Source organism: Anabrus simplex, chromosome 6 (assembly GCF_040414725.1).
Source record: "Anabrus simplex isolate iqAnaSimp1 chromosome 6, ASM4041472v1, whole genome shotgun sequence".
NCBI lineage: Eukaryota > Metazoa > Arthropoda > Insecta > Orthoptera > Tettigoniidae > Anabrus > Anabrus simplex.
In genome coordinates this window covers 22,955,474-22,976,603 of record NC_090270.1, presented here as the reverse complement: position 1 = coordinate 22,976,603, position 21,130 = coordinate 22,955,474, and the positions used below count along the sequence as shown (strand labels likewise).

General features: G+C 38.8%; 1 long non-coding RNA gene across 1 annotated transcript; it reads right to left on the bottom strand.

Moving 5' to 3' along the window:
- Window positions 1–10,059: 10,059 nt before the first annotated feature.
- On the bottom strand, window positions 10,060–17,082 carry LOC137501173 (uncharacterized). Its single transcript, XR_011018395.1, has 2 exons — window positions 16,857–17,082; window positions 10,060–12,982 (listed from the first exon to the last, which is right to left on the bottom strand). It is a non-coding gene; the product is annotated as an uncharacterized lncRNA (long non-coding RNA).
- Between the last annotated feature and the right edge of the window lie 4,048 nt (window positions 17,083–21,130).

The following is a 21,130-nucleotide window of genomic DNA, read 5'->3' as shown; positions in this document are numbered from 1 at the left end:
AGTTTTGTAGTTGCAATACGAAAGAATAATTATTTTAGGAGAGATGTAGAGGAAGTAAGTAGACTGGTCTGTGTTTTTGTCGTTATTAGGAATTGTGGTTATTTGGTTTTAATGTTGCTATTTGAAGTATCAGGGAGTTCTCGGATTTCGATGTTTGATATGAATTTTTAAAAATTAATTAATTTGCATTATAGTGTGATGGATGAACTAGCACTTTGTGATTGGTTGACTGGCAGAGGATTTGGTAATATTTGGACATGTGTGTTCTCCCATCCTGGCAATGACCACGCCAAATGCTCCTGAATTAAACCGTAAAGCGAGACTTTATCGCTGTCCTTCGCGGCATTAATTTAAATAATGTATTATTAATTCTTGAGTGTTAGTGACATGATTTGTAATTTGGACAAATGCAGCATAGAATATAGCAGCTCTGAAATTCACCGCCTCGCCTTAAAACTAGAATTCCAGTGCTTCAATAAGTTAACTGGACTAGATAGAGTAGTTTGCAGTTTAGGTTAAGATCAGATGGTTTAATGATAATGCGGTGGGTTTCACGAGGCAGATTCAATGGTCGTTTATATTTTCTTATAAGCCTTATATGTATAGAACTAGTATCATAGATAAGGCTAGTGTTATACGGTATATATTACACTAGTCTACAAAAGACATGTTTTTTTTCTGTCACTTGGATAAGAAAAGCTGAATTCAGATTTATTTTCAGAATTTCATGTGATAATAGATTTGGTTAATGCTTATGTATTAGGGCCCTTTCACAAGATCCAATGCTTTCCACTCCACTCCACTCCACCAGAACCTCAGAGGTGTAGAAAAAGGCCGATAGCATTCACACGAGACACTTCGTGTGGCGCAACCTCCGTCCACTCTTGTCAACAGCAGACTGCTGTCAAGCGGCCTGAGGTGTCTTCCAGTCTGGGCGACCGAAAGCTCACTAAATCAGATAAACTCGTTCAGACGGTCAACATATGAGCCACAAATTCGAAGATTTCGTTTCAAAATATCGGTTTCATTCGTAGACACTGAAACGTTAATAATAGAAATATAAAATCGCCCTTGTCTGTGGGATTAACGAACGACAGGCTATTCAAATAAAATTAAATTAAAGGCTTCAAATGTGGAATGAAGTTTCCCATGAAATGATTCCAAATTTTGCCGAACGGTACAACTCCAAAGAGAGGGAAGTTGATAACTACAGTAATAGACTATATGTGTTATATGTTAACTATTTATTCGATATTACAATATGATGGGTTATTGACAAATAATTAATCAAGGTTTTTTAGCAGTTTTTAATTCAAAAGAACGGCTTCATATTATATTACATAATAACATTTTCTTATTCGGACAGAGCACGATAGCTGCATTCGCTTAAGTGCGGCCATTATCCAGTATTCGGGATATAGTGGGTTCGAACCCAACTGTCGGCAGCCCTGAAGACAGTTTTCCGTGGTTTCCCATTTTCACAGCAGGCAATGCTGGGGCTGTATCTTAATTAAGGTCACGGCCGCTTCCTTCCCACTCCTAGCCCTTTCATGTCCCATCAACGCCATAAGACCTATCTGCGTCGGTGTGACTTTCAGCAACTTGTAAATAAAAACAATCTTATTAGTGGGAACTACCAGTGTTCTATTTATAGAAGTTAGGTGTAGGTAGCAAGGCCATACTGGTAGCTCACTCAGTCGTTCAAGCGGTCAAGATTGTATGCGTCACAGGTTCGAAGTTTTTGTTTCAAAATATCGGTGGAATAGCCTACATATTCTCATGTTGGTGTTCTGACGCTATAAACTTATTTCAAAGATTAACAACAATTCAAACAAATTCCCACTCATACGAAAGTAATTAAAAAACATTATTGGACCACTGGTACGTTCATCTAGAAGAACGATGAGCTCCTCATTCTAGGTGATATGAATTCAATGGATAGACCCAATGAACTGTAGTACTCTTTTTTCAACTCAACCTTCTTTTCGTAAGAATATGAATCCCAAGGATAACGCCCGTGTTCATGGACTACATTCAAACCGAGATGCTTAATATGTGGTGGGGACTAAAAGTTGCCGGCAAGTTGACGGAAGTGGACCTCAAGGATAAGCAGAGTGTTTGAGAAGTGGACTGGCGTGGCGTGGCGTGGCGTGGCGTGGAAAGCAAGTGGACCGTGTGAAAGGAGATTTAATGTGTTTGGCAGGAAGACTTCGAAACGAAAAAAAAAAAAAAGACTGCCAGTACTGATACCGTGACCCTATGAAAGACAGAACACGATGTTAGACATCGGAGGAAGTATCCAGAGAAGAAAAATCAGAAAAGGGGTAAGGCTGGGCTGCCCTCTCTCGCAGTACCTTTCTAATATATTCATGGAAGAAGCCATACATACGTTTAACGCAAATACCAAAGGAAAAGAATTCAATGGACACCATGTCCAGTGCATTCACTTTGCAGATGAAATAGCAATTGCAGCAGACTCCGAGAAGGAGTAGTCCAAGATGCTGAATGTATTGTCATCAGCATTGTCAGATTCATGCTTAAAACATTAACCAAGATATTAGATGTGAGTAAATAAATTCACACCAACATCAAGCTTACCGACAAGATAGTGGAACAAGTTAACAGTTTATAGGAGCCGGATTACTAATGAGAACAGAGGCAGAAAATAGGTAAAAAAAATGCGAATAACGATTGCCAAACAGGCATTTCGTCATAAGAGAAATCTTATAATCACGTAGAATTTAGAGTTTTGAATTAGGCAGAAAATTGTGATTGCTCTTGTATGGAGTGTGCTATTGCATGGCTGTGGATCTCGGACAATCAGAAATCAGGTTTGGAAACGACTGGAAGCGTTTGAGATGAGGTCCTGGAGACGAATTCTGCGGATGAGATGGATTGAAAAGAGAGCAAAAAAAGCGTTCTGCCAAAAATTGAAGGGAAGAGAGAACTGACGCCAACAATAACGAGAAAAAGAGCTGAACTCACTGGCCAAAACTTGGGACATTATACCTTCCTTACCAATCTGCTGGAAGGGAAAATCGCGGAGAGGAAAGGCCGAGGACGACCGAGGAGAAAATTCCTCCAAGACTTGGCACAGAGTTTTCTTTATTGTTCCTGTTATGATATGCGATATTGAGCTGAGGACGGAGAACATTGGTTGCCTTTAGACAATGATGATGATGACACAGGCACCAAAGAAATGAGCAACATAATAGAAAGAAGAAAGGGGCCGAAACGTACCTAAAAATATTTCTTTTCCCATTTGCCGCAAAAAATTCCCACAGGAACATCTCTTCGTAAAGTCCAGCAAAAGTCCAGCAGTAGTCGGACAACTTTGCGGCCCTACAATTAATTATCTTGATAAAGTTTTTCCATTTGAGTATCCTGGTGGAACCGTTTACGTGTTCGTCACTAATGGCACCAAGGTTTTCAGGAATAAGGCCAAATGATCGTTCAAGAAATGTAGTTTAAGTGACAAGTTACTTCCAATACGGTGCTATGATCACAGTAGTTCTTGTACGATATCGCGATAGTTTTCTGCCTTGTGGTTGCCTGAAATGTTCTTACAGACACTTATGAAAGACAGAAACATTATTCTTTCACACAACTTAATAAATCAAGGAAGTGTTCATCAGTCATTAATTCCCTAATTTGCGGTCCTACAAATATTCCACCCTTTATTTCTGCTTCACTGATCCTAGGGAACTTCTCTCGCATGTACGTGAATGCCTGTGATGTTCGGTCTACAGCTTCGACAAAACGTTGATGAAACCCAATTTAATGAGCAGCGGAGGTAGATAGACACTTTTTGAGTCCACAGGAGCAGTGTTCATCGTGTGCAGTAGGTAATTCCGAGCAGGCCGTTTGTGTCTGTCGCACTCGCCATTACTTTGTATACCATAGCTGCATGCAGAGCAGAACTGCAATTACCTTGATATCTCCACAAATGTGCCTTTTGTATTTCTCATACTGTATAAGTGTGTGTCATAATCTCCTTCAGGTTAAGTGCAAGAACAATCGGAACAGGAGGAGAGTGTTCCCCTTGTGAAGAAGACGAATAATCCACAGTTCTAGCCCTTCAGACAAGCAACTCAGTGTTGAAACATCCTGGGGATATGAGCTACGAATTTTAGGTAAATAAAATATGATAATATATCTTTTACTTATTCCTAAAAATGACAATCCTTTTCTTAATCATCGCCAACGGCCGTAGCCGTGTTGAAACACTGGATCTCGTGAGCTCTCCGAAGTTGAGGAACAATGGGCGTGGTCGAGATTTGGATGGGTTGCCACGCGCTGTTTGTGGGGGGGGGGGGGTAAGGGAATGGAGGAGCTGAAAGGAACTGGACACCATACCGTACGTACACTCCGGCTCAGGCACACCTCTACCGAGGTTTTCGATTACAATGTGGTCGTGAAAATTCAATATTCATTGACTTGGCCCTCAACGGGCAACTTAAACGCACTCTACATTGTGATGGTGGTAGTACCAGACCTGTAGCTCAGATCCTTTCCAACAGAACAAAGATGGCCTAGGCCACCATAGCTCAATTGGTACAGCAACCGACGCGAAATCGGGAGGTTGTGGGTTCGGATCCCACTGGTGTCTGGTTGGCCATTTCTTGTTCTGTACTTAACATCTCTTCATCACGTACTATATGTACGTAACACGACCTAATAGGTTGAAAGTCGCTTTCGATTACAATGTGGTCGTGAAAATTCAATATTTATAGCTGATATGATGGAAAGGAGGCAAATTCTCATGAAGGTGATGGATGAAAGATAAAGCAAATAGAAAGCAACAGGAATAAAACACCTCCTTCTAGACTACAAACTATACTAGTCTGGAAATAACTTGGAGTCAAGAAATGGAGTGGGCTTTATACTTTATAAAGATATTGATGTTTGTGGCCAGATCGAATTTGTAACTGATGTAATAATTGATGTGCCAGTAAATGGGAATGGACACAAATATCATATAATAGGAAAATGAAATATTACAGGAGTTCAATAGATATTTCAATCACTCACTGAACTGTAACACAACTGGCGATACACAAGATGACCCTCTAAACTCTATAAATTATAATGTAGAAAGTTTGACCAGGCTGGAAGAGGAAACAGCAATATGTAGAATGTAAAACAACAAGTCTGTAGGATCGGATAAGTTCAGTGTGGACATGATCAGAGCACTTGGAGAACGTGGAATAAATGGCTGCATACATTACTAAATAAAATTAGGGAAGAAAATGAAATCCCAGGACTGGAGGCAGGAAGTAATTATTCCACTATTTAAGAAAGGTGACCGAAAGACGTGTAACAACTATAGAGGCGTAACCCTTCTATCTCATGGGTAAAAATATGTGAGACCATCCAGGAGAGAAAAATAGGAAAATTTGTTGAACCGAAATTTGAGGAAGAGCAACATGGATTTGGAACGAACAGTTCAACGGTACACCTCATTTTTTCGACCAGAATGGTCTTTGAAAAATACTCGGAGAAGTATAAAACGGTTATAGTCGTATTCCTGGATACTGACAAGGCGTATGATCATGTACCACGTAAGCACGTATGAGAATGTCTGAGATGTAAAGAAGTGCCAATGAGATTATAGCTCGAGTAAAACAACTATATCGAGAGACAAAGAGCTGTGGGAAAATTCAAGGAGGCAGGTCAAATTGCTTTGAAACCAAGAGCGGATTCCAACAAGGAAGTTATCTATCACCACTTCTCTTCATTACTGTAATGGCTGAGGTTACCAAAGCACTGAAAATGAAGGATCAGACAATAAATGCACTTTTATTAGCTGATGATGTAATGCTAGGCGTGAGACGGAAGCACAAGTTCAAGCTAAACAAGACCTTTGTTTAGAAGAATTTCAATGAATGGGAAAAATCATCAGCCGACCAAAAACCGTTTGTTTACTGCTGAGTCGAAATCCTGCGAGTGAAAAATGTAGTAGACATTATCAATTACTTCAAATACGTAGGGAGCTTCGTTTCTTCTGACAATACCTTACACCAAGAAATAGGCAATAGAATACAAGCTGCATCAAAATTCTACCTCTCCGTTCGTCAATTACTTCGGGATGACTCATTTCCCCAAACTTGCAAGCTCACACATAGCATGCACCAATTCTAACATACGGACTGGAAGCAGCAACGTTGACTAGATCTGCAAAAAGTCACCTACAGGCCACTAAAATGAAGTTCCTTTGGTCGTCTCCAAAAGACAAGGAGAGATAAAATAAGGAATGAAAGAATTCGGCAACATCTTGGATTGGACAGGAGCCTGTTGGAAACATTAAAATTAAGCAGATTACTATTGTATGGACATATGAGAAGGATGGCTCCAATTAAGACCCCAAGAGCAAGCAATGTTGGTGGTAAGAGATCCAGAGGAAGGCCTCGTGATAGTTGGGAAAAGTAAATTTTCAAACACCTTGCCAAACGCGATGTAAGTTGGCAGCAAAATATAGGACGTCAGCCGTGGATGGACAGGACGAACTGGATGAGGCTCGTGAACACCCGCACCTGGCTTGCTGGAGCGGAAAATCGATTATGATGAGTTTGATTGAGCTATACAAGACTCATCAATTGAAGAATTGTAACAGTTCAAATCCCGTTACAAGGTAATATCTGTATTTTATTATTATTATTGCGTCTGTGATATTATTATTTTTATTTTTATTATTATTATTATTAATATTATTATAATTATTGTATCAGCATTATTATTATTATTATTATTATTATTATTATTATTATTATTATTATTATTATGTCCGTATTATTATTATTTTATCTGTGAGATTACTATTATTTTGTTATAATTATTATTCAATTCCATTATGCACTGCTTGTCGCTTGCAGGATTATACTTAGATGTATGCATATATACGTGTGTGTAAAATAACACTCAATACATGTACAGTGAGAATTGTTATATATCAGATGTTGGATATGGCATCGTTACATTGTGAAATATTGCTGGCGATTCTGCCAAGGCATTGCTACGTCATGGCTACGTCATCGTGAGCTTTCAGCAATGCGCTCAGAGACTCAGCCACCCCAGGGGATTTCACCATTACATGCAACAGTTGTGCGAGTATGTCATTGTTATTTCTGGAGATTACGTAGCTGTGTCAACCAACGTCTATATAAGGTGGATGCATATTGTAGCGTCAGTCATTAGTTAAACGGAAGCTGAACAGTGCAGAAGTCTACGAGATGAAGAGGCCTCAGTCGGTCAGTCAACGAGTCTGAACGAGAGATGGTCATTGAGAGAGTGAGGCCAAAGTTAGTTGGTCGGTTACTTAGTTGAAGACACGGACGCAAGGGCTTACCATGGAGTCAGAGAGGGCAACCCTGGACATGCCATGACGTGATACCATATTGACTTACAAAGAAGTCAGATGATATGGAGAAGAAGCAGTCACAAGGATGTATCACCAAGTTAGGGGTGACACATTTACAGTAAACACCAGATCAAAGGAATACGTCGTAATTACACTCAAAGTGTTGAAGGTACAGTCAAGTGAATCAGTGAGGGAAATATTTCGTATAAATTGTTAAATGTCCGGTCAAGGAGAATTCAAATTCATGCCTAGTTTCTTTCAGTTGCAATGTCATAATTTCATATTCTCATCTGTTTTATCACAACAAGACTCACTATTTTTTAATATATTATTTAAATAATATATTTTGTTCTATCAAACGAATTCATAGTTTTATTTCAATGACAGTAAAATATCTTAACCTCAAAATTAATGGGGAAACCGAACGCCAATCTCCTTTTCCCAGAACTTATATGGTATATTGTCAAAAGTAAGCTTATTACCCCCCACCCTAGAGATAGTCAAGAGTCTCATTCTATTATTGCTGCACTGAGTGGCAGCTGGCGCCCTTCAAATAACGTATGTGTAAGTAAGCAGGTAACAAGTAAGTGTGAGTACAAGGTCCGACGACTGTGTATTTTATTTAATGAATGTTAATTTTCATAATTTCAATTTTAAATGCAGATATTTCATATTTTTCAAGTTAAATGCAGTTTAATATGTTTGTAAAATTAGTCAGCGACTTAGGAAGGTTTCAGGCTTTCCGGGCCCGCTAGCCCTTCGACTTTCGGTTTAATGTTTTTCGTAGCATGGGGACCCCTACTTTGACTGCTAAAAATGTTTTCAATAATCAAATTAATATGGGGAAGAAAAATACGTGTAAATGGAGAAGAGTACACAGGAGTTCCGAATTAAGTCGTGCCAAATGAAAAAAATATTCTAAGGGCTACAAGTTTATGAGAGGGAGTGTGTGTCCATACATGCAGAGGAAGAGAAATTTCACTTTGTGCAGTGTTATCACACAGTAATAATATAAATAATAACAATAATATGCTATCATAAGAATATAAATAACTTTTTCATTATTTGATGGAAGAAAGGGGTAACTTAATTTTGCGTCTGAGTTTATATCGCAAATTACAGCTACAGAGGACCAGTGGAAATTACAATTCAAAAATATGAGTTTCAAAATTCTTCAAACCTTACAAAAATTTCAAATCTATTTTCTTGCGACAGGGTCGCAAGTCTTCACTCCTGTCGTATCCCGGCCAACAGGTGAGACGCCGAGCGGTGAGTGGAATCACCTGATGGCTAACAACAGTACTAAAAACGAAAGGGATATACGATGGTAATTTATAGGCGTTAGGTAAGTTGGTTGTTAAGAGTTGAAACTCATATGATTTCCTATATATGTGCGTATATTGACAGATGATGTACAAAGAATATACACGTACAATTGAAGTCGGTCACGTATTGTGACGTACTGGAACTAGCCTTCCTCAGAACGGCTACTCCAAGTAAATGCAAGTGGACTCTAAAGCATTAGAGTACCACTGAAATTTTAAGCGATGTTAAAAACAGAGTATCGTGAAATCTCACAGAGATTCCTCAAGCTTTAAGTTGCCAACTACGATAAAACCCAGAAGAACTAGGGCTTAAGTCGAGAATCAAAGTATGAATGGTGAATACCAAGTGTTAGCACCACCGTTCAACCTGATCTACTAAGAAATATTCTAAGTAGCGAGACCGCTTGGAGAATTGATCGCAACTCTCTAACGTGAGCGGAAGGCAAGGCTCCCAAAGCGAAGACTAATGCAATAAGACGCTTGTTCCTTCAATTACATACGTATTTAAAGGGACTAGCAATATGATATGAGGGTCTCCCCTCCTCTCAGATAAAGCCTTACTGGCTTACTATTGGTGCTACCATCTCCCCCCTGTATCTCAAATCCCACACTATGCACGTGGCAATATTTATTAACATGAACTTGACTTCTCGCCCTTAAACCTATGCTCATAAAATAACTCCCCCATTTCTAATACTTGTCATCATAAACATGACACTGCGTCCCGTTTCACTTAATTGGGTCGCCCATTAATTTTAAGTATGGTATCCTTCAAACTAACCCCTTTTCTTGCCATCTCCAGACGACAGGACGTGACTTTTTAGATTTGTCCGTATCGACTTCCTCGTGAGACCTCTTGACCTCACACAACTCTGTTTTTAACTGTCATTCTATATCACCCCCAACACATGGCTGCTCCGACAGCAAGGCCAATGGATTGAGTTACCAAAATAATCACTATGTATTTCTTATGTGCTGCTACTTGATGAAGGTTCGTGTCCTTGGACATGACACCTCCCCCCTTAGGAAAGAAACTAGTTGCCACACATGCAACTGGTTTCCACCTGAGTACACGTACATACAGGGTTAATTACCGCATGTACCTTACATAGCACATTACATTTTAGCAATATTACATTACATTTCATAGATACACTTCAACTTATTACATTTTGACATTAATACAATTCTCTTTACCCTTCATACAATTAATGTTCATAATACATTTCACATTAAAATTAACATATTTTTTCACAGTAAACCATATTGCATTAATACATTTCAATTCATATATTCCACAGTACATGTAGTACTTAATATAACATAGTTTAGATTTAACATCTAATACGTATCAATTTATATGTTTCACAGTACATATAACATTTCATTTTTTTATTTCACAGTACTGATATAACTCATTTACATTTTACATTTCACATTTTACAGTGATTAATACATATCAATTTATATATGTCACAGTACATATAACACTTCATTTTTTTCATTTTACAGTACTTAATATCACGCATTTACATTTCACATTTTTTCATTTCACATTTCACAGTAATTAACACATATCAATTTATATGCTTCACAGTACATACAACTTTACCTTCCAGCCTTCTCTGGTCGGTTTTTACTTCCGTACCAAACTCTTGGAATGGCCGGCTTCGAGATTGCAATAGCAACTCGGTTCCCCTGACTATACTTCTTGAGTAAGTCTTACAAACTTGTGCAGTCACTGCTGACACATTATCCGTACCAAACTCATAGGAATGGACGCTTGGACCGTGCCTCTCTCGACACGTCCGAACTGTGCCTCCTTAGGCCAGTCTCACAAATTTTTGTGCAGTCATTACTGACACATTACCCAAACCAGACTCATAGGAATGGACGCTTGGGTCTTGCCACCCTCGACAAGCCCGAACTGTGCCTCCTTAGGCCAGTCTCACAAATTTTTGTTCAGTTATTACTGATACATTACCCGTACCAAACTCATAGGAATGGACGCTTGGGTCTTGCCTCGCTCGACAAGCCCGAACTGTACCTGTTAGGCCAGTCTCATGAAATTTTACCTTAACATAAGGTTGCCTGTTCGACTCTGCCCCTTGGCAAGTCTTTTTTTCTTACTTTAATAATTTTAAAGTTACATTTGTTACATTACAGCCTTAACACTGTCTTACTAGTGATTCATTACTTATACAATGGTCATTGAAATTTTTACTTTACTAATGTGGTTACGCTCCCTCTTTATTGCCTCCTTGGCTCTCTGATGAGAGACCTTTCATTAAGCTCTATACTGGAAGTAGTAAGATCTGTCATACTTCTACCCCTGCGCTCATTTACGCGCTTACCTCTTACATACTCCTGTCTATCAAAGTGCACTGTGACGTCCTCGTCTGAACAATGTGAGTTAGGACTATTAATTATAGTTTGGCGGATACATACCTTTCCGCAACACTCATCTCCTAGCTCTGACAGTTTATGAGCAAGTCTAAATCTTTTGCAACAACAGCAGGAACATAATAATAACAAAATAACAGCAATTGTTCCTCCACCTATATAAGACAGAAAATTCAACTTATCCAATTTATGATTTTGCTTTAATTCATCCTCCTGTTCAAGTATTAATTTTTCAACTGCCTCTACTTTATGACTTGCTAATTTTAATTCCTCTGCATGGTGAAGCACATTTACCAACGGTATCTTTCCTTCATCCTGCAATTGACTCAATTTAGTGTTAATTCCTAAATGATCGCAACAGTCATACTGTAACAATAGATCAGGTACAAACCCTTGATCTTTGGTACTATTTGTTTTAATTACATTTGAAGATTGAATTTTTGATTTTGGCCCAAAGGCCGTACATCTATTAAACATTGTTATTATTCCTGTACCTGTTAACTTAGCATCACTTGTGTGCAACTCTTGACATACTACTGTTATTTTTACCTCCCGTGGAGCGATATAAATCCATTTATTTTCTCTTAAGGGAAACCACATTACTTCTTGTACTCTAATTACATTTTTTTGACAATCTTGTGGCATAACCTGTGCCCCTGTCAACAATTTTACTACACATTCCTCATGTGAATGAGCTAGTTTGATAGCAAACTCTTGTTTGCATACCTTAAGTTTATCATTCAACCTCTTACAATTATTAATTTGATTTTCAGTTAACATTACATAATTTTGCCTGTTCTGGTCCAAAAGAATAAATTCATTTTCACTATTAATAAAAACAAAGTTTTCTACCTCACCATTCACTCTTGTTGGGAATGGTATAACCTTAATAAGATCATATTTTACCTTATCTACCAAAGGTACCTTTACAATGTAACCAAGTATCTCTTTAGTAATGAACACTTCAATCTCTGCTATTCTAGTTATTAAATAGCCATAAGCCAGTCTCAACTCAACAGGTAATGTCATTCCTGGTGGGAAATTATTCTGTGCCTTTGAAAACGACTTTATTATATCACTAGGACTTATAATCTGAGGTTGTAAGACTCCCTTTTGAGCCAACATTATTCCATTTAACAGAATCTCATAATGATCTTTTAATTGCGCTAAGAATCCTTGCGTGTCAATTAAATGCCTATTGACCGCGATTTCAATCTCCGTTCTCCTAAATGCGCTTTCTATTTGCTCAGTCTCATCCTTCAGATATCCCCGTATTGTTGCTATATTATCGCTTAATTCTTTTTCGTTCTTAGCGACGTCATACAATGAGCTATTCATTGATTGTAACGTACTTTTTACTACAATCATCTGTTCTTTCGCGACTTTTAACATCGACAAATTCTCTGATTCAAGATCCTTAATGTGACTTTGATAATAGGCTGCATCTCGCGAGTCTAAGGTTCCAAATAAAATTTTAGCAATACTTCCTACAAAATTAAGAACTCCTCGCTTCATTCTATTCTGATCTGAATTTTCTTTCTCCTCAGTCTTAGTTGTTTGTCTTATTAATTCACGCAAATTTTGAGTTTTATTTAATTGCATAATTAAAAGCTTTACCTCATTCTCACACGTATGTGTTAAATTTACTTCCAGTTCTGAACACAATCTCATGGTTCTCTGAATGTATTTCTTACCAACATTATACGCATCATTTAACGCTTCTAAATTTACATAAGTTACTACCTTCCATTCAGTGTTATAGAGTTGAACTTCACCTAGCTTGTCGAAATAAACCCCTGGGGTGGACTCATATGGTTGGAGCTGGAAATCAATTGCCTTTCCTCCTTTCGTAAATATCGCCATCACTGCGATCGCCGCTGCTATCAGCGCCATTGACCTGCAAGTAACAGATTTGTGTTACCTTGCGTTGCCTATAATTTATTACTGGTTGTTCACAATGTATTTACATACAATTTTCCTTCTCATTTAAATATATAACTTTAATCGGTTACTGTGTACTGTAACGCACTTCCCTCGCTTATTCATATTCAAAACGCAGTTCACTCCTGAAACTCCCTGTACTGTGTACGGGCCAACAAAGTTTGGACTTAATTTTTTGCTACGACCTCGCCTTACTGAATCATTTCTTAAAAGAACTTGGTCTCCTATCTTAAACGTTACTTCGTTTATTCTTGTATCATACTGGACTTTATTTTTCAACTTGGTTTCTATTAGAGTTTTACGTGCTACCTCGTGACTTTCTCTAAGCCTTCGAGCTAATTCCTCCACATAGCTTTCGTGTTCATTATAATTCTTCTCGTTTGGTTTTCTCTGCAATGTCCCTGGTATATTCGCCTTTCTTCCAAATACTAATTCAAATGGTGTGAAATTAGTTGACGTACTTTTCGTTGTATTGTATACAAAAGTTGCCATTGAAATGAACTTATCCCAATCGTCTTGGGTTCCACATACATAGTGTCTCAAAAATTCAGCTAATACTGCATGAGACCTCTCTAAACTTCCGTTTGACTGTGGCCTAAATGCGGCAGTATGAATCTTCCTAATATTTATTAATCTACATAATTTCTTCATTACTTCGCTCAAAAAGTTGCTACCTTGGTCAGTTAATATTACACTTGGTATTCCAAATGTTCGTACTACATTGTCCATCAATGCCCTTGCAACTGTCTCTGCTTCTTGATTTTTCATTGGCACTGCTACTAAGTACTTCGATAACTGATCTTGACACGTTAAAATAAATTTGTTTCCGTCGAGTGTAAGTGGAAGTGGTCCAACCACATCTAACGCTATTTTCTCAAACACAATCCGCGGTGTGTCTGTGATTACCATACTCGCCTTCGTATCTGGCTTCGTAAACTTATTAGTTTGACATGAATGACATGATCGAATGTATTGCTCTACATCTCTCTTCATTCCTGGCCACTCAATATAATCTTTTAACCTAGCATACGTGCGTGTAATGCCTTGGTGTCCTCCAACTAAAGATGCATGAAATTCTTTCATAATCTCTTTCTTTTCATCCTCTGTTCTCTGTGAATTTCTCATCTGTTTCCATTTCTGAAACTTCTTCTTGTTCAACCTCATCTAATTTGTGTATTCGGCTCAGTGCGTCTGCATTTGTATTTAACTTTCCTTGTTTATAAACAACATCGAAATCGTATTCTGCTAACTTCAATCTAAATTTTAGCAATCTTGAGGTTGGATCTTGCACATTAAATACCCATTTAAGTGGTTTATGATCCGTCACTACAGTGAACTTTCGTCCTAAGACATACGGTCTAAAATACTTTACTGCAAATACAATTCCTAACATTTCCTTTTCTGTTGTTGAATAATTTCTTTCTGCCTTATTCAATACTCTAGATATGTATGCTACTGGCAAATCGCTTCCTACCTTCCCTTGCGACAATACTGCGCCTAACGCTTCGTTGCTTGCATCGGTTGTTACAATAAACGGCTTCTCGAAATCTGGATATTGTAAAATTGGACACGTTATCAACTTATTCTTTAAAGTCTGAAATGCTTCCTCTTGTTTAGTTTCCCATTTATAGTCTACTTCTTTCTTTAAAAGTTCATACAGTGGTTTAGCAATTTTGCTATAATCTGGTATAAAACGTCTGTAATATCCCGATAATCCCAAAAATCCCTTAAGTTGTTTCGTGGTCGTGGGTTGAGAAAATCTCTCTTAACTTCTCAAAAACGTCGATCATTTATTATTATTATTATTATTATTATTATTATTATTATTATTATTATTATTATTATTATTACAGTGAATCTCAAAGTAATCATATAATTTAATTTCATTTAATAGACATTTAATTCACTTACTTCCGCTGACACATTTGTCATTAATCACATGAACGTCACTGACATACGTTTATATCAAAAATTCCGATATAATGCTGAAAATACTGTGGTTTTTGTAATATAATTAGCATAAACACTTAGTTCCATTTACTCCTCTAATTGATCTCATGAACGTCATTTGCATAAATTTATATCAAATGCCTAATACCGAAAATGTGATCTTTTCAATATATTTTCTCTGCTTCAACTTGATAATAGCTATTGGCTAAATCAATCGTCGAGAAATAATTCGCTTTCCCTATTGAGTTACTTAACTCCGTAGTACCTGGTATAGGGTACATGCTACTGATCGTAATCTCGTTTAATTTTCTTTCTAAATAAAATCTATCATTAAATTCTGGACACAATTCAAATATCCTTTCTCTATCACTCTTTAGCATATGATCTGCCCTAATTAGTTCGATTAATCTTCGAGTTCTCGATTGTGAACATTTCTGTGCGTCACTTTTTTCTACTTTCATTACGTGCGCAATTTCGTCTTGTCCTATGTTATACATAGTTTCCGTTCTCGGACGTACTTTTATTACTTTAGCTTCTCTAATTTCTATTTGATGTTTATCACCATTTACTTCTATGAATTCCTCCGTGAAATTAATTACCGAATCTTTCAATAAATCTCTACCTATCAATCCGTCTTGTGACAGCTGAAATTCATCATCTACTACATGCAATTTGCATTGAGATGTTCCCAAAGTTACCTTCGCGGTTCCACACGTGAATAGTGTTCCTTTGCTAACTCCTAGCAATTTTAATCTATCACTTGTATCTATCTTTATTTCCTTCGGTACGCATTGTTTCTTTATTACACTTATTTCTGAGCCTGTATCGATTAAAAATCGAAAAGGTCCGTGTACATCATTTATAGATAGTAAAACTGTCCCTTCATTGTTATTACACTTATTGTGTACTTGGCCTATGTGAACACTTTTAGGACCTATAACCGGCCTTGCGTCATGATCCTGTTCTAGTTTTCCGCCTGCTTATTCTCGTAACCTTTACCCTTGTAATTAGTGAATTGCTGCGGTTTACTACTTTTACAATTTTTCTCTACATGCCCTGTTCTCTTACAACGTTTACAAACTATTACTCTGCACTCTCGTGAATAGTGCCCGTCCTTATTACAATTGTAACACGTTACTGCCTTAACTTTTTTTGGTCGCATTTTAAGAAAACATGAGGATGCCGAATGTCCTTTCTTATTGCAATTACTACAATATTTATCTCTCCTAACTGATTCACCGTGCTTTTCTTTACTTGAGAGTACGGCCGACTCTTCTTGGGCCGCTACCTCAACTGCTAAACCGAAATCATCCGTAATGTTCCTACTACGGACAATCGTTTGAATGCTTTTATCAATTAATCCTTGTACAAAACATGATATCCCTAACTCTCCTATTAAATTCGCTCTATGAACTTTTGCCTCCGGTTCGACTCTTGCCGTGGCAACTTCTTTAAGTTCGCTTACCATTGCATCCATTCTCGAACCCCAAGCTATTACAGATTCATCTTTATTTTGCTGTGCTTTAAACATTTTACATGCGTAATGATCAATAGTCCTACGCTCTCCATAATTTTCAAACAAAGCTGCCTTCGCTTTTGGCCAGCTCGTCACATCCTGTCTTACTAATAACTTGCTTCTAGCTTCACCCGTTATTCTGGTAAGAACATATTTAAAAAACAGCGGATGTTCATCCGGTTGAACAAATTCTATTGCTGAATCTACATTTGCACAGAACTCTTTCAACCTACTCCGATTTCTCCCGTCAAAAGGATCTCCGATTAACTTGAACGCTTGATTGATATTAATATAATTGTTATCTGAATTATCACTGGCACTTCCCACTTCAGAATTAGACATACTGATTTTGAGTTTGGCTTACCTTACAATATTTGGTCTTCTACTGCGTGCTGATGGTGAGCTGACGACGTGCAGGTACGCCGGGTCGATTGCGTCTTCCTTCCTTGGACTCCTATGAATCCCTCTGCTACTCCGTGGGCCAGCCCTTGCGCCTTCTTGGTTCTGCTCTCTGTCTGCTTACGGACTTCTTCTTCCTCCTGCCGACCGCCCCTCAGTCTACTAGGATAGACAGCCGCTGGACTTCTTCTTTCTCCGTTGGACCGCCCCTCAGTCTACTAGGATAGACAGCCTCGGGACTTCTTCTTTCTTCCGACCGCCCCTCAGTCTACTAGGATAGACAGCCGCTTAGGAAACCACCAACGCCTGGTTAAGAGTTAAACAACCCTGGATGGACGTCGAACTCAGGACCAACCCCACAAAACTGACACCAGTTTTTCTTCTCCTGTCGTATCCCGGCCAACAGGTGAGACGCCGAGCGGTGAGTGGAATCACCTGATGGCTAACAACAGTACTAAAAACGAAAGGGATATAAGATGGTAATTTATAGGCGTTAGGTAAGTTGGTTGTTAAGAGTTGAAACTCATATGATTTCCTATATATGTGCGTATATTGACAGATGATGTACAAAGAATATACACGTACAATTGAAGTCGGTCACGTATTGTGACGTACTGGAACTAGCCTTCCTCAGAACGGCTACTCCAAGTAAATGCAAGTGGACTCTAAAGCATTAGAGTACCACTGAAATTTTAATCGATGTTAAAAACAGAGTATCGTGAAATCTCACAGAGATTCCTCAAGCTTTAAGTTGCCAACTACGATAAAACCCAGAAGAACTAGGGCTTAAGTCGAGAATCAAAGTATGAATGGTGAATACCAAGTGTTAGCACCACCGTTCAACCTGATCTACTAAGAAATATTCTAAGTAGCGAGACCGCTTGGAGAATTGATCGCAACTCTCTAACGTGAGCGGAAGGCAAGGCTCCCAAAGCGAAGACTAATGCAATAAGTCGCTTGTTCCTTCAATTACATACGTATTTAAAGGGACTAGCAATATGATATGAGGGTCTCCCCTCCTCTCAGATAAAGCCTTACTGGCTTACTATTGGTGCTACCACCTCCCCCCTGTATCTCAAATCCCACACTATGCACGTGGCAATATTTATTAACATGAACTTGACTTCTCGCCCTTAAACCTATGCTCATAAAATAACTCCCCCATTTCTAATACTTGTCATCATAAACATGACACTGCGTCCCGTTTCACTTAATTGGGTCGCCCATTAATTTTAAGTATGGTATCCTTCAAACTACCCCCTTTTCTTGCCATCTCCAGACGACAGGACGTGACTTTTTAGATTTGTCCGTATCGACTTCCTCGTGAGACCTCTTGACCTCACACAACTCTGTTTTTAACTGTCATTCTATATCACCCCCAACACATGGCTGCTCCGACAGCAAGGCCAATGGATTGAGTTACCAAAATAATCACTATGTATTTCTTATGTGCTGCTACTTGATGAAGGTTCGTGTCCTTGGACATGACACTCCATACATGGCCACCACGCGATTTCTTTTTTACAATTGTCTTTTACGTTGCACCGACACAGAGAGGTATTATGGCGACAATAGGAAAGGGCTAGGAGTGGGAAGGAAACGGCTGTGGTCTTAATTAAGCTACAACCTCAGCATTTGCGTAGTGTGAAAATGGGAAACCACGGGGAACCTTCTTCAAGGCTGCAGACAGTGGGGTTTGAGCTCGCTGTCGCCCGGATATAAGCTCACAGCTGCGCGCCCCTAACCGCACGGCCAACTCGCCGGTACATAAGGCGGTTTTAATAATAATAATAATAATAATAATAATAATTACGAATGTCAACCCCTTTTTCCTGTTCATGGTATGGGGTCGGGGATGAGGTGAGATGAATTATATGGAATGTTTTCACAGCCGGATTCCCTTCCCACCGAGCTCGATAGCTGCAGTCGCTTAAGTGCGGCCTGTATCCAGTAATCGGGAGATAGTGGGTTCGAGGCCCCCTGTCGGCAGCTCTGAGGATGGTTTTCCGCGGTTTCCCATTTTCACACCAGGCAAATGCCGGGGCTGTACCTTAATGAAGGCCACGGCCGCTTCCTTCCAGTTCCTAGGTCTTTCCTATCACATCGTCGCCATAAGACATATTATCTGTGTCGGTGCGACGTAAAGCAAATAAAAAAAATTCCCTTCCTGACACCAACCCCACTTGAGGAGCTAATGTAGATGAAATGAAGAACGGTGGATGAAACAATAAACAAGGTGGAAGGAATATGAACTCCCCCAGCATTTGCCTGGAGGTGAAAAGAATTGTGAGAATAGCTGCACACGCGTAAACACTCCTCTCGCTAATAATAATAATAATAATAATAATAATAATAATAATAATAATAATAATAATAATAATAATAATAATCAAGTGATCATTCGCTTCTACCACCAAAAACCCCATTCCATTCTTATTCAACTCCTTCCACCATCACTGCTCCAAACAGAACTAATCTCTTGCCCACAAGCCCACAAAAGGGACTGCCCTGAACTCCAAGTGAGGAAATTAACCCTGTAGATGGATCACGTTTAGCTGCCTGGCTACCCATGATCGAGTGATTTTTATGTTTTCAGGAACTGGATCTAACTGCAGTACCTCCACGCACTATCTGGTGGATGTGTCCGAAGTTGCTTTCATCTGAATGCGATGTTCCGAGAGACAGCTTCACTGGAGTCAAGAAAGTAGGCATCAGCGACGAATACGAAGCATCTTCTGTTTCTCGTGAGTCGATGGAATATTCTCCTATGGGAGCCGCATTCATATATCCTGCTGCTGAGGCTATAGGTTCTGTTGTCCTCCGCGCTGAGTTTCAGACACCTTCATGTTCCACATAACGCCCAATCTTATTCACAGCAGCTAAGGTCAATTCACAAGGCAACTCCACCCAGGAAGACATTTCTTTGCAAGCAAATTTGGTCTGGAGCAAGGCCTTGTAGTAGATACATCTGTAAAGTATACGAAATGTGTCAGAACGTATGTCAAATGTCAGCAAGGTACGGAAGAGGATGCCAGAATGACGTCGGTCATAGACACGTGGATACCATTGCAGGAGGACAAATTGACTCGCTGGATATCAGCAAAAATCCAATACCAAAAAGAACGTAAGCACAACGCCGGAGGGTGTGTTTGTCATCAGTACGTGGAGGAAACGGAAGAAATATAGAAACTGCAGATTTGAGAATCAGTGAGCGTTCAACATCCACACAGCAGCAAGAAGCAAAAGATTATTTGCATGTAATCCTCGGAGATAATAGAAACACAACTAAGAATCATCAAGAAGCAAAGCAGAGTAAATTTCCATAATACGAAAAACTATTTCAATGTAAGAAGAAATTCGAAATTTGCTTTAGCACAAAATTGTTTATTAATTACTTAAAGGTAAGGGACCAATCTCATTTCTCCGAGGACAGAAACACTCCTCGTAAAATGAACAGTGATAATAGCAACATCGACGGGAATGTGAGACATGTCTCGTCCTCTCAAACCGCATCGAGAACTGGGCAGAATAAGGAGCATTTGAGAGACACAATGTTATACTTTCTGATAGATTCAATAGAGAACAAAAAAATGTTACTGTTATTTGGTGCACTTAAACCTCCTATAAGTGTTAATGAATCATATCATAGACATTCACCTAGCATCACATCAGAACACTCAAATGAACAAAAGCATATCAAATAATACCACCTACTTCTTATGCTGAAGGAGAAAGCTACGATTGGCAGTCTACTCAAATCGAATCCATCACTTTGCAACCAAAAAGTTCGCCACATCATGCCACCTCATACAGCCAGGGAATCGGCTGGCAGTGTTTCGTTTGTGGATGACTAGAGAAATGAATCAAAGAAAACTCACCGGACAAAGTATGTCATGAAAAACTCTATCACGCATTTATAAATAAATGAGTAATCATAATATTTCGCTGAACTGTGGGGAGTTACTGGAAAATTTGCATGAATCTTACCTTCCACCTCGAATTCCGAAAACGTCTTCAAAATTTGCAGCAAAGCGGCCACGAAAGATCTTTTGAAGTTTTGAATAAATTCTGATATGTTAAGTACCCTTTCAGAAATGATGACATACATTACTGACAATCAAGAGATGGTACGCAGATACCATTTGTTAAGTTGGTAATCAACGTCCATGCGAATCAAAATTCTTGTTGCACCTTGTACCTTCCTACCTCACTGACTAACGGTGTAATTCAGGTTATAAA